The sequence below is a fragment of the Ictalurus furcatus genome, chromosome 26 (assembly GCF_023375685.1).
Source record: "Ictalurus furcatus strain D&B chromosome 26, Billie_1.0, whole genome shotgun sequence".
NCBI lineage: Eukaryota > Metazoa > Chordata > Actinopteri > Siluriformes > Ictaluridae > Ictalurus > Ictalurus furcatus.
The window spans coordinates 13,151,290-13,162,840 of record NC_071280.1 but is presented as its reverse complement, the minus strand read 5'-3'; the positions used below and the strand labels follow the sequence as shown (position 1 = coordinate 13,162,840).

Below are 11,551 nucleotides of genomic sequence, written 5' to 3'. Positions count from 1 at the left end.
AGGTCTCGCACATCTGACGCTGACTGGTTGACAATTCTGCTGATCCACCTTTAGCGTACTTTCCATTCCTCTACACCATATACTTCTGGTTGATCAGTCACTGTGTTTTTAAGAAACTCATGCCAAGAAACTACTTAATTTTTCACATGCCCCAACTTGAGGCTACTGAAAAAAAGTTCCACACTGGTTCACAGGCAAATCTGGGATTTTAGCACACAATCTTAAGGTTATAAGCACTGAATCTTTCTTTTTACACCTATTCTCTCCCAGTGGTCTATTCCCAGCTCCCACTCACTAGTTTTCACTCCATCACATGACAACTGCCAACCAAGACACAAGACCACTACTTCCTCCTAGACACGTGAAGCCAGACAGCTGTGCCATTGTCGGGATTCAAACTCACTGGTTAAGACAGTGGACTACTGATTGGAAGGTTGTGATTCAACTCCCAGTACCACTAAGCTGCCACTACTGGGCCCTCGAGCAAGGCCCTTAACCAGCAACTGTTCAGTTGTATAAATGAGATAAACGTAAGCCGCTCTGTATAAGGGTGTCTGCTAAATGCTGTAAATGTCAAACTCACAGTCTTGTGATGATTGGGGTAAAGCTTTACTGGTGTGCCACTCAGAATCCAACAAACATTGAATCTTAACTCTTCAGTTACCACATTTACCAAAACCAAAGGAAAGATTCCACTGTTAAGATTTAGTAACCAGCAAGATGGGTTTGCCTAATTTTCTTTTAAAATGCTGTCAGTATTCTCTTAATTATAATAGTGACTGGGTCTTGACAATCTGGCCCATGTCCTTGCACATGCTAACAACAAGAAAGAATGTCCAACACTTGCAGGATGCTAGCCAAAATTTGCTACAGCACCCCTTGTAAATTCTTGCAAAATACAAATCAACCCTTAACCGACTTGCAAAACAACCACCGTGACCGATTTCAGTCTTGCTCATATAACTTATTATATTTAGCATTCTGAAGCTTGTTCAGCATTAGAATGATTCATTACAGAGTGTCATGGGGGTATAGGGCATGTTTTGAAAGAGGGACGAGCGGGGCATTGACCTTATACAGCTGTTTTTAAAAGTAGGCCACCACCTATTTGAAGGGAACACACGCAAGCTTCACTAGTGATCATAAGCCTACAGGGAAGGAGGGAGTGAGAAAGAGGCTGGTACTACAGCATGCATCCAATGGGGGTGGAGGAAGTGGGTGGGTACTTAAATTCAGATGATCAATGAATTATCCTGTTAAATTATACATGAACATTTAAGATAACCGATACATAATCATATAGCTGAAACTTCTATGTGAAGTATGCATTTTGAATTCTGGCTTGCTTTATTTGGGTGCAAGACCTCATATCATGTAGATGAAACAAAATGAAACAAAAAGATCAGTAATGTCTGAATGGTCTACCACTTAATGGTTCATGTTCATGCTGGGAATGTTTCCAACTTTAGAGCTGTGCTTTTAATTGGACATTGATGTAATTTCTATATCAGGATTCCAGCTATCCATCCATTTTCCATACCAATTATCTTACACAGGTTTGCAGGGGAGCCTGGAGCCTACCCCAGGTGACTCGGGGCAGAAAGCAGGGGACACCCTGGATGGGGTGCCAACTCATCGCAGGGCACATTCGCACACATTCACACACTATGGACAATTTGGAAATGCCAATCAACCTACAACAATCAGTCTTTGGACTGGAGGAGAAAACTGGAGTACCTGAAGGAAGCCCTGAAGCATGGGGAGAGCATGCAAGCTCTGTGCACACAGAGCAGAGACGGGATTCGAACTCCCCAACCCTGTATGTGTGAGGCAAACATGCAACCACGAACACCATCAGACTGCAAACATCACCCCAGTTCTTGGTTTACCACCAGTAAAAAATAAAGACTTCTGTCCTTCATGAAAATAAAGAACAATTGTTGGATCTAGATCTGTCAGAACTTCATCATAGTTATAATTTTCATCTTTCAAAATTGCTATACTATATTTGAGTTTCTGTTTTGTTTTTTGTTTTTTATTAGAGATGCCTAATGGTACGACACCCTAAAACAAGGCTAAATCAGGGCCCTAAAATGACCCACGTTTCAACGTTTGTTCATTATTGTGTCATTCAGTGTATTTGCAAATATTAGGTTTGGGGGGGGGGGGGTTAAGTACACACAAGACTTATGTATCTTAAGCTCCAGTGTACCAGTTTGTAAATTTGTCATGCACCTTCCCAACCATTCACTGCTTTATTTAATCCTAGATAAAAAGCAAACAGTAACTGCATATGTCTACCTAATGTGCCTTGGGCAAAAACAACAAATGATCGTGAGCAAGCTAATAACACCTTTCTCTAATGGCACCCTCATACACTACTGAAATGTTTTAGTGAAATGGACATTATTATTTGAATTTCATTAGACTACAGGTTCTGCATTCTGGTGTTACATCGAGCACCTTATAAATGGTACTGATATGCGAGTAGTGATTGAATAAACAAGTGTGAGACACCAACTGTGTGTTCCAAAATAATAAGTGTGATATACTGTTTGAATTAAGTAGTTTGTTTTAGGTGCATGTGGGCAGTGCAAAGCATAAGAAACAGGAGAAGTCTATCCATAAAAATAAGACTTACCACAAGTTGATCTGCTTTGCCAATTTTTAGTGCTGAGCAAGAAAAGACGATCAGTGTGTGATGATTGACACCTGTGGGGGGGGGAAAACAAATATTAGTGCCATATGCTACTTGTTAAACACAGACGAAAAAATGAACCATCGTTTCTGCATGTTGCTAAGGATAGAACCTGTCTCCTGGGAGTTCTTTTCTTCCTCTACACATTTAGATTAAACAAGAAACAAGTAAAGAAATTTACATGATTTTTAAAGCCCTTTAATCTACAGCTTTTAAATCACATGGTGCAAACAGGATCCAGGTGCTCTCCTTAATTAGTCATTTATTATCAGGTTTTTTTGCTCTTTAAAAATTTGTCAGAACTAACACAAACTATGAATTAATCATCACGCTCTTGACTGTGAGAAAACTGAAAACTAGATTGCTTGATATTAACACATGAACTCCCTGAATCACATAGCTATTTTTCCATTTATTTTGCTCAAAAATTAAGAGAAGTTCCCCTCCCCCAGCAGACATTATGCTCCACACTTTCCTGCAGTAACTTAAAATGGCCACCGGATTGGCACAATGAAAGAGGAACTGTTCCACAAAATCATGCCTGCAGCAGCACTGGAACGTGAGGTAAGGGGAAAATCTGAATGACCAGCACTTGCTCTATCTTTACATCGTTCCGCATGGTAGGAAAAAACTCCTAAATCATTGGTGAGGTTTACATTGTTCAGCAGTCATTCTCTTTTTTCACTGTTCCTTAAATCAGCCCAATCTTACAGTTTGTGTTGAATTTTGCAAGAAGTTATGAGAAAAGCTATAACGACTAATCCTTGTACAAATTTGCAAAGCTGAGATCAATGTAACAAAACATCCCATAACAACCAGGATTTTTTTTTAATCACTAGCCAAAGCTTATACAATAGCTAATTAACTTAGCATGCTGGCTCCAGGTTCAGAGTAGATTACTGATCTCGCACAAAAAAAAATTGATTAAATTTTGAAGCTCATGCATATTTCATGCATAATTTAAAGGACTGAAAATATGTGAAGTTGCAGCCAACTTAATAGAACAGACAACTTAATAGCTCATTATCAAGATGGCAAGCTACAGAAAATCTGAAACTGATAGGGAGGGGTTAATATTATATTATATTATATTATATTATATTATATTATATTGGGATAAATTCACACATTTAAAATCTGTATCCCGTGTTTATATGTTTCTGTAAAGCTGCTTTGAGATGATGTCCATTGTAAAAAGCACTATACAAATAAAATTGAATTGAATAAATATAAAAAGTAACAGTCAGTATCGGGTGGCCTTCAGCTGTTTTAAGTACTACAGTGCATCTCATCCTCATGGACTGCACCAAATTTGTCAGTTCTTGCTGTGAGATGTTACCCCACTCTTTCCCCAAGGCGTTTGCAAGTTCTCAAACACGTCTGGGGGGGACACATGGTTACATGTAACTTTCCACCGCAAGGACGATCAGCTGTCCTTCCTGTCTCCCAGTAACACTGACTTAGGCATATTACATTACAGACATTGCAGTTTATTGCTCTGGCCACATCTGCAGTCCTCATGCCTCCCTCCAGCAGGCCTATGGCATGTTCACGCAGGTGAGCAGGCACCCTAGGCATCTTTCTCTGTTTTTCAGAGTCAGTAGGAAGGTCTCTTTAGTGTCGTAAGTACAACTGTGGCCTTAATTACCTACTGCCTGTAAACTGCTAGTGATATTTAGTAGTCCTTTGTGACTATTGATTGTCAGACTGTACAAACATGATTCCTGCTGTAAGCCGTGTCACACTGTAGGATCTCAGTTGTCATTAACGTCAGACTGTACGACAGTCAAGACGAGAAAAACAGACGCACGCAAGAAGACTCGTACGGAGTAGGAGAAGCCACACTGCAGGACTTTGCCTCAAATCTTCTGACACTGTCAGAATTTAATCGCAGGAAAAATTTGATTGCAATGGCCATTAATTGGCTGTCAGGGAACATGTCAAACTAGCGATCAAAGACTACAGATTTTGGCCTAGGATTATAGGAATCTTTCAGTATTTTCATAATTTGTCTCACCAAATCGTGGCCAAACTCATACAGTGTGAACTGGCTTTAAGGACTGTACCACAGGTGCATGTGCAATAATTGTTTATGGTTCATTGAACAAGCATGAAAAACATGTTTAAACATATTTAAACCCTTTCCAATAAAGATCTGTAAAGCTTATTTGGATTTTACAAAATTATCTTTAAAATACAGTCTCCTGAAAAAAGCCTGAGGGCACTCTGGGATACAGTATTGTGATTGACCCGCAAGGGGGAGGTTCAAAGAAGTGGATAATAAAAAGATGGAGTGAAACAAGGTCGCATGTTTCTCTGACAAACCACAAGACTAGAAAACTTTGAAAGAAATACCAATAGGACGGTAACCTTAATAATATGTTAAAAATCTAAATATTAAATAAAATTAAAAAATGCGGCTGGTGACATGCCTGGAGATGGCTCCTGAGGTTTGTAGGCTAGTGTTTGCCCATTTAACACTTTTTTTTTTTTCCCCCATAAAGCCGACATATGGCTTCATTCAAATTTATTGGTTCACTTCTCTTGTTAGGCACAAATCCAAAATGTTCCCAGATCACCGATGTAACATTTGGTTTCCCAACAAGATCCATCGCAGCGGCAGAACCTGAAGTGAAATTGCAGCATTCACCTGACTGGATTTTGCCGTGCTGAAACAAACCCAAGCCAAACTAACAGACAACACCATATAAGGCACTTGATTATGATTATGTAATTTTGTATTAAGATAGAATCTCCTGCCATATGGTAGGCTATAAATACAAATTAATATTGCAACTATTATTATTATTATTATTATTATTATTATTATTACACTTATATTCAAAACATTTGTACTTGTCAAAGTGCCCACTCCAGCAGAAACATTAACGTGGCGTGTGAAGTGACACTACCGCAGGTGGCCCTCCACCACCGCTGTGGCAATCTACCACCGTGGTGGTGTGGTTGTCATGGCCACTATCACAGCCCTAGATGGAAGTCCTCAATAGACACTGCTTTGATTAAAAAATTAAAAAATAAAAAAGGGTGGCCAGCTATTTTTTTAAAAGAAAATATAGGGAAAATATAAGGGGGAGGGGTAATGATGTTAGGAATGTACCATGTGTAATATACCAGAGAGGTACCAAACATATGCCCATAAAATCTCACCTTGTTCTATTTCTGCACAATGAGACAGCTCTTGGCCCCCTAACCCCTGTACTTTACAACTTGCAAAGTTCACTGTGGCTGTCGTTCATCCTCCTGGCTATTTCTTTATCCTTTTTGCGCAACACTATGGTATCTCCAGAGTGCACCATATATTCTTCATGCTTTAAGACATATATAAACTATAAAACAACAAATTACCCGAACTAGTTCAAAATATATGGAAATGGATGTGGCTTGCACGTAGGAATGAGTGAACCACCATCTGGACAGACACAAAAAAGCAAAACAAGTAGAAAAGTACACCCTAGCATGGAGTACACCATTTTAACACTGCTTGCAGGATTTAACAAAGCCAAGACTATGGGCTTAATATATATTACTCAAAATCTTATGATTTGTAGTTTCCTATTTTCACAGCTCCTATTAGGTTTGTTTTAGTGTTTGATGACTAAACACTGTAAACCTATTGTCACAACATTCTGGCAAGCACTCCGTTTACATTCCTCTAATAAACAGCAGGGTTTTATCCATGTTAAATATTAACGGTACAGTTTCTTAGGAACAGCAGTGAAGAGAAACATGTATATGAAACGTGTATATTCAGTTCAGTTTGAACAGCAGTCTTTCTAGCTTAGCATGATCCTGACAGTACAGTGAGGGGAAAATGAAGTGGAGTGGGGGATGGGCATCTGTGCTGGACTATACCATTTTCATCTAGAAAAGGTGACAACCATAGCTGAGGATTGTGGAGCTAAACTGCTAACACTTTGTCCCTAGTAACCTAGAGATACTTCTGTGCAAAATTTGTTATAAGCATACATAGAAGACAAGAACACCCTTTCCTCTAACAAAGATAGTTGAATAATATTGCACACACATTTTGAAAAGGTCTATTCCATAAAACTGAATACACAATGAAAGAGATGTGAACTAACTAAGATTATGGGGTAAAAATGTAAAAACCTAAGACCTTACCTGCGTTCACACTACCAAGCAACAAAGCAAAAGAATCATTTCAAGCCTACAACAATGACTCAAAGACTTTCAGAGGCTTTCTCAATTCTTTAAAATAGTTATGAGCCTGCTAAATGACAAAAGCCCTATTCGGATTGGACTAGTTTTATATGAGGAAGTGGGGTAATGTAACTAATCCCTGAGTATCACTGGGATTCTAGTCCGGTCTGAATCGGTGATGTCAGTAATTTTTATATACTGCGTGCACACCTCTGGAAAGATTCTGCCATATTTCACCTTCTATAAAGCAACCAGTAGAAATAACCTCAGATATTATGTCCTGTCCAAATTGGCATGTTGGTAAAGATTCCATTCTATCCTTTGGGAAAAGTGATTTTGTGCTTTTAATTCAGTGCAAAGAAACGCCAGGAAATGCTCTTTTCTGTCATAAAGGTTTCCTGAAACAGTAACAAAACCTAGTATTTGCGGAGTTTAAATTGCATAACGATAAAATATAGACAACATTTAAAGTTACTTGTCAGACCAGCAACAACAACCAAGCATACAGTATCTCACAAAAGTGAGTACACCCCTCACATTTTTGTAAATATTTGATTATATCTTTTCAAGTGACAACACTGAAGAAATGACACTTTGCTACAATGTAAAGTCGTGCGTGTACAGCTTGTATAACAGTGTAAATTTGCTGTCCCCTCAAAATAACTCAACACACAGCCATTAATGTCTAAATTGCTGGCAACAAAAGGGAGTACACCCCTAAGTGAAAATGTCCGAATTGGGCCCAATTAGCCATTTTCCCTCCCCGGTGTCATGTGACTTGTTAGTATTACAAGGTCTCAGGTGTGTCAAATTTGGTGTCATCGCTCTCACACTCACCTCATACTGGTCACTGGAAGTTCAACATGGCACCTCATGGCAAAGAACACTCTGAGGATCTGAAAAAAAGAATTGTTGCTCTACATAAAGATGGTCTAGGCTATAAGAAGTCTGCCAAGACCCTGAGACTGAGCTGCAGCACGGGTGCCAAGACCATACAGCGGTTTAACAGGACTGGTTCCACTCAGAACAGGCCTCGCCATGGTCGACCAAAGAAATTGAGTGCACGTGCTCAGTGTCATATCCAGAGGTTGTCTTTGGGAAATAGACGTATGAATGCAGCAAGCATTGCTGCAGAGGTTGAAGGGGTGGGGGGTCAGCCTGTCAGTGCTCAGACCATACGCTGCACGCTGCATCAAATTGGTCTGCATGGCTGTCGTCCCAGAAGGAAGCCTCTTCTAAAGATGATGCACAAGAAAGCCCACAAACAGTCTGCTGAAGACAAGCAGACTAAGGACATGGATTACTGGAACCATGTCCTGTGGTCTGATGAGACCAAGATAAACTTATTTGGTTCAGATGGTGTCAAGCGTGTGTGGCGGCAACCAGGTGAGGAGTACAAAGACAAGTGTGTCTTGCCTACAGTCAAGCATGGTGGTGGGAGTGTCATGGTCTGGGGCTGCATGAGTGCTGCCGGCACTGGGGAGCTACAGTTCATTGAGGGAACCATGAATGCCAACATGTACAGTGACATACTGAAGCAGAGCATGATCCCCTCCCTTCGGAGACTGGGCCGCAGGGCAGTATTCCAGCATGAAAACAACCCCAAACACACCTCCAAGACGACCACTGCCTTGCTAAAGAAGCTGAGGGTGAAGGTGATGGACTGGCTAAGCATGTCTCCAGACCTAAACCCTATTGAGGGTGCATCCTCAAATGGAAGGTGGAGGAGCACAAGGTCTCTAACATCCACCAGCTCCGTGATGTCATCATGGAAGAGTGAAAGAGGATTCAAGTGGCAACCTGTGAAGCTCTGGTGAACTCCATGCCTAAGAGGGTTAAAGCAGTGCTGGAAAACAATGGTGGCCACACAAAATACTGACACTTTGGGCCCAATTTGGACATTTTCACTTAGGGGTGTACTCACTTTTGTTGCCAGCGGTTTAGACAGTAATGGCTGTGTTGAGTTATTTTAAGGGAACAACAAATTTACACTGTTATATAAGCTATACATTCACTACTTTACATTGTAGCAAAGTGTCATTTCTTCAGTGTTGTCACATGAAAAGATATAATCAAATATTTACAAAAATGTGAGGGGTGTACTCACTTTTGTGAGATACTGTACATCCTGAAGACACTCCTATCTCTGTTATTCATACAGAGATCACTTAACCTGTGTGAATGAATTGTAATTACTAAAGTTGTCCTCTGGCAACATTACTTAACAGACATACACCAAAACCATCTGCGTAATATTGTGTAGGTCCCCCTTGTGCCACCAAAACAGCTCTAACCTGTCGAGGCATGGACTCCACAAGACCTCTGAAGGTGTGATGTGGTATCTGGCACCAAGACATTCACATTAGATCCTTTAAGTCCCTTAAGTTGTGAGGTAGGGCATCCACGGATTGGACTTGTTTGTCCAGCACATCCCACAGATGCTCAATTGGATTGAGAGCTAGGGAATTTGGAAACCAAGTTCCATTTGGAAACCAACCATTCCTGAACTATTTTTGCAGTGTGGCAGGGTGCATTATCCTGTTGAAAGAGGCCACTGCCTTAGGGAATAGCATTACCATGAAGGTACTTGGATGTACTTGGTCTGCAACAATGTGGTATGTGTCAAAGTAACATCCACATGAATGCCAGGACCCAAGGTTTCCCAGCAGAACAATGCCCAGCGCATCACACTTCCTCTGCCAGCTTACCTTCTTCCCATAGTGCATCCTGGTGCCATCTCTTCCCCAGGTAAATGACACAGATGACGCACAACCAGCCATCCACATGATCCATTTTCTATACCACTTATCCTACTGGGTCGCGAGTAACCTGGAGCCTAGGTTCCTGGGTCCCAGGGAGCATCGGGCACAAGGCAGGGTATACCCTGGACAGGGTGCCAATCCATCGCAGGGCACACTCACATACACATTCACACACCTATTCATACACTATGGACAATTTGGACATGCCAATCAGTCTACCATGCATGTCGTTGGACTGGGGGGGGGAACTGGAGTACACAGAAGGAACATGCAACATGCAAGCTCCGCACACACAGGGCTGTGGCGGGAATCGAGCCCCCAGCTCTGGGGGTGTGCGGCAAACGTGTTAACCACTAAGCCACCCAGTCCACATGATGTAAAAGAAAATATGGGATTCATCCAACCACTTTCTTCCATTGCTCCATGCTCTAGTTCTGATGCTCAAGTGCCCATTGCAGGTGCTTTCAGCAGTGTACAGGGGTCACCATGGGCACTCCTTTCTATCATAACCAGCATTAATTTATGCTACAGTAACTCTTCTGTGGGATCGGACCAGACAGGCTAGACTTCGCTCTCCTACGCATCACTGAGCCTTGGGTGCCCATGACCCTGTTGCTGGTTCACCAGTTGTCCTTCCTTGGACAACTTTTGGCAGGTACTAACCACTGCATACCGAGAACACCCCACAAGACCTGCCGATTTGGAGATGCTCTGACCCAGTCACCCAGCCATCACAATTTTGCCCTTTTCAAAGTCGCTCAGATCCTTATGCATGCTCATTTTCCTGTTTTCAACATATCGACTTCGAGAACTGACTGTTTACTTGCTGCCTAATATATCCCACCCCTTGACAGGTGGCACTGTAATGAGACAATCAAAGTTATTCACTTCACCTGTCACTGGTTTTAATGTTATGGCTGATCTGTGTATGGAAATCTTATTATGTTTAGATAGTACTAAAGTTAAACTATTGACCAAATTCCTCAGACCAATCCTATTTAATAGGTTGTACAATGTCCCCTCAATTCTCCAATCTTCTCTAATTTTCGTTCTGCTTTAGCACAAACATAGAAGTAAAACATAACAAAGGTATAATATTTTTAAATACTCGGACATCCTAAACACAACTAACAGTGTTGTGTATAAAGTACACAGCAGACAATATATGTTTTGATTACCACTGTTTCTTATTTCTTACATGGACATGCCATGCCCACAACAGATGAACTGATTGACATCGGTGACTTGTTATTTGCTAGTCTGAAAGCAGGGTTAGTCAGGAATGCTGCTGTCATGCTTTGACAAGGTACCCCCTCCCCTGTTTTCCAAAATCACAAGCACCACCAGAAACGCTGTTTATAACCCACTGTTTATATAGTACCGTGCAACAGTTTTAGGCACATCTAAAGAAATGCTGTAGAGCAAAGATGCCTTCAAAATAATGAAATTAAATGTTCCTACATTAAAAAATATACCATAAAGAGCAGTAAACAGTAGTAAATGAAACAAAGTAAATATTTGGTGTGACAAAAAAATAAAAACAAAAACAAAAATAAAAATGGTAGTCTCTGGTACAATTAGTGCAGTTTTATAATGAAATGAGCTGAAAGTTTTATTGAGCATCTTACAGAACCAGTCATGGTTCTTCTGGGGACTTTGACTGTCGCATTCGCTTCTTATTTTTGCAGCAAAACCCAGCAGCCTTCATTGTGTTTTTTTTTGTCTGAAAAGTGTCTCTTACACAATGTGCTGCTTTCTTTAATCACATACTAACATTTTTCTGTAACATTTAATTTTGTGCTAGAAAACTAATGTTTGGGAATCCAAATTTTTTTTTGTACTGACTTCTACTAAGAATGAAAAAAAAAAAAAAAAATGTGCTAAAAAATAGGGTGCCCAAACGTTACTG

At 40.6% G+C, this 11,551-nt stretch overlaps 1 protein-coding gene across 2 annotated transcripts in view; it reads right to left on the bottom strand.

Annotated features, from left to right (window-relative positions):
- atf7ip (activating transcription factor 7 interacting protein) overlaps positions 1 to 11,551 on the bottom strand; it is a 57,396-nt gene that overhangs the window by 34,152 nt on the left and 11,693 nt on the right. For both annotated transcript variants that reach the window (XM_053615192.1, XM_053615189.1), the window contains exon 2: positions 2,642 to 2,712. The gene's annotated coding sequence lies outside the window, so the exon portion shown is untranslated. The remainder of the gene's footprint in view (positions 1 to 2,641; positions 2,713 to 11,551) is intronic.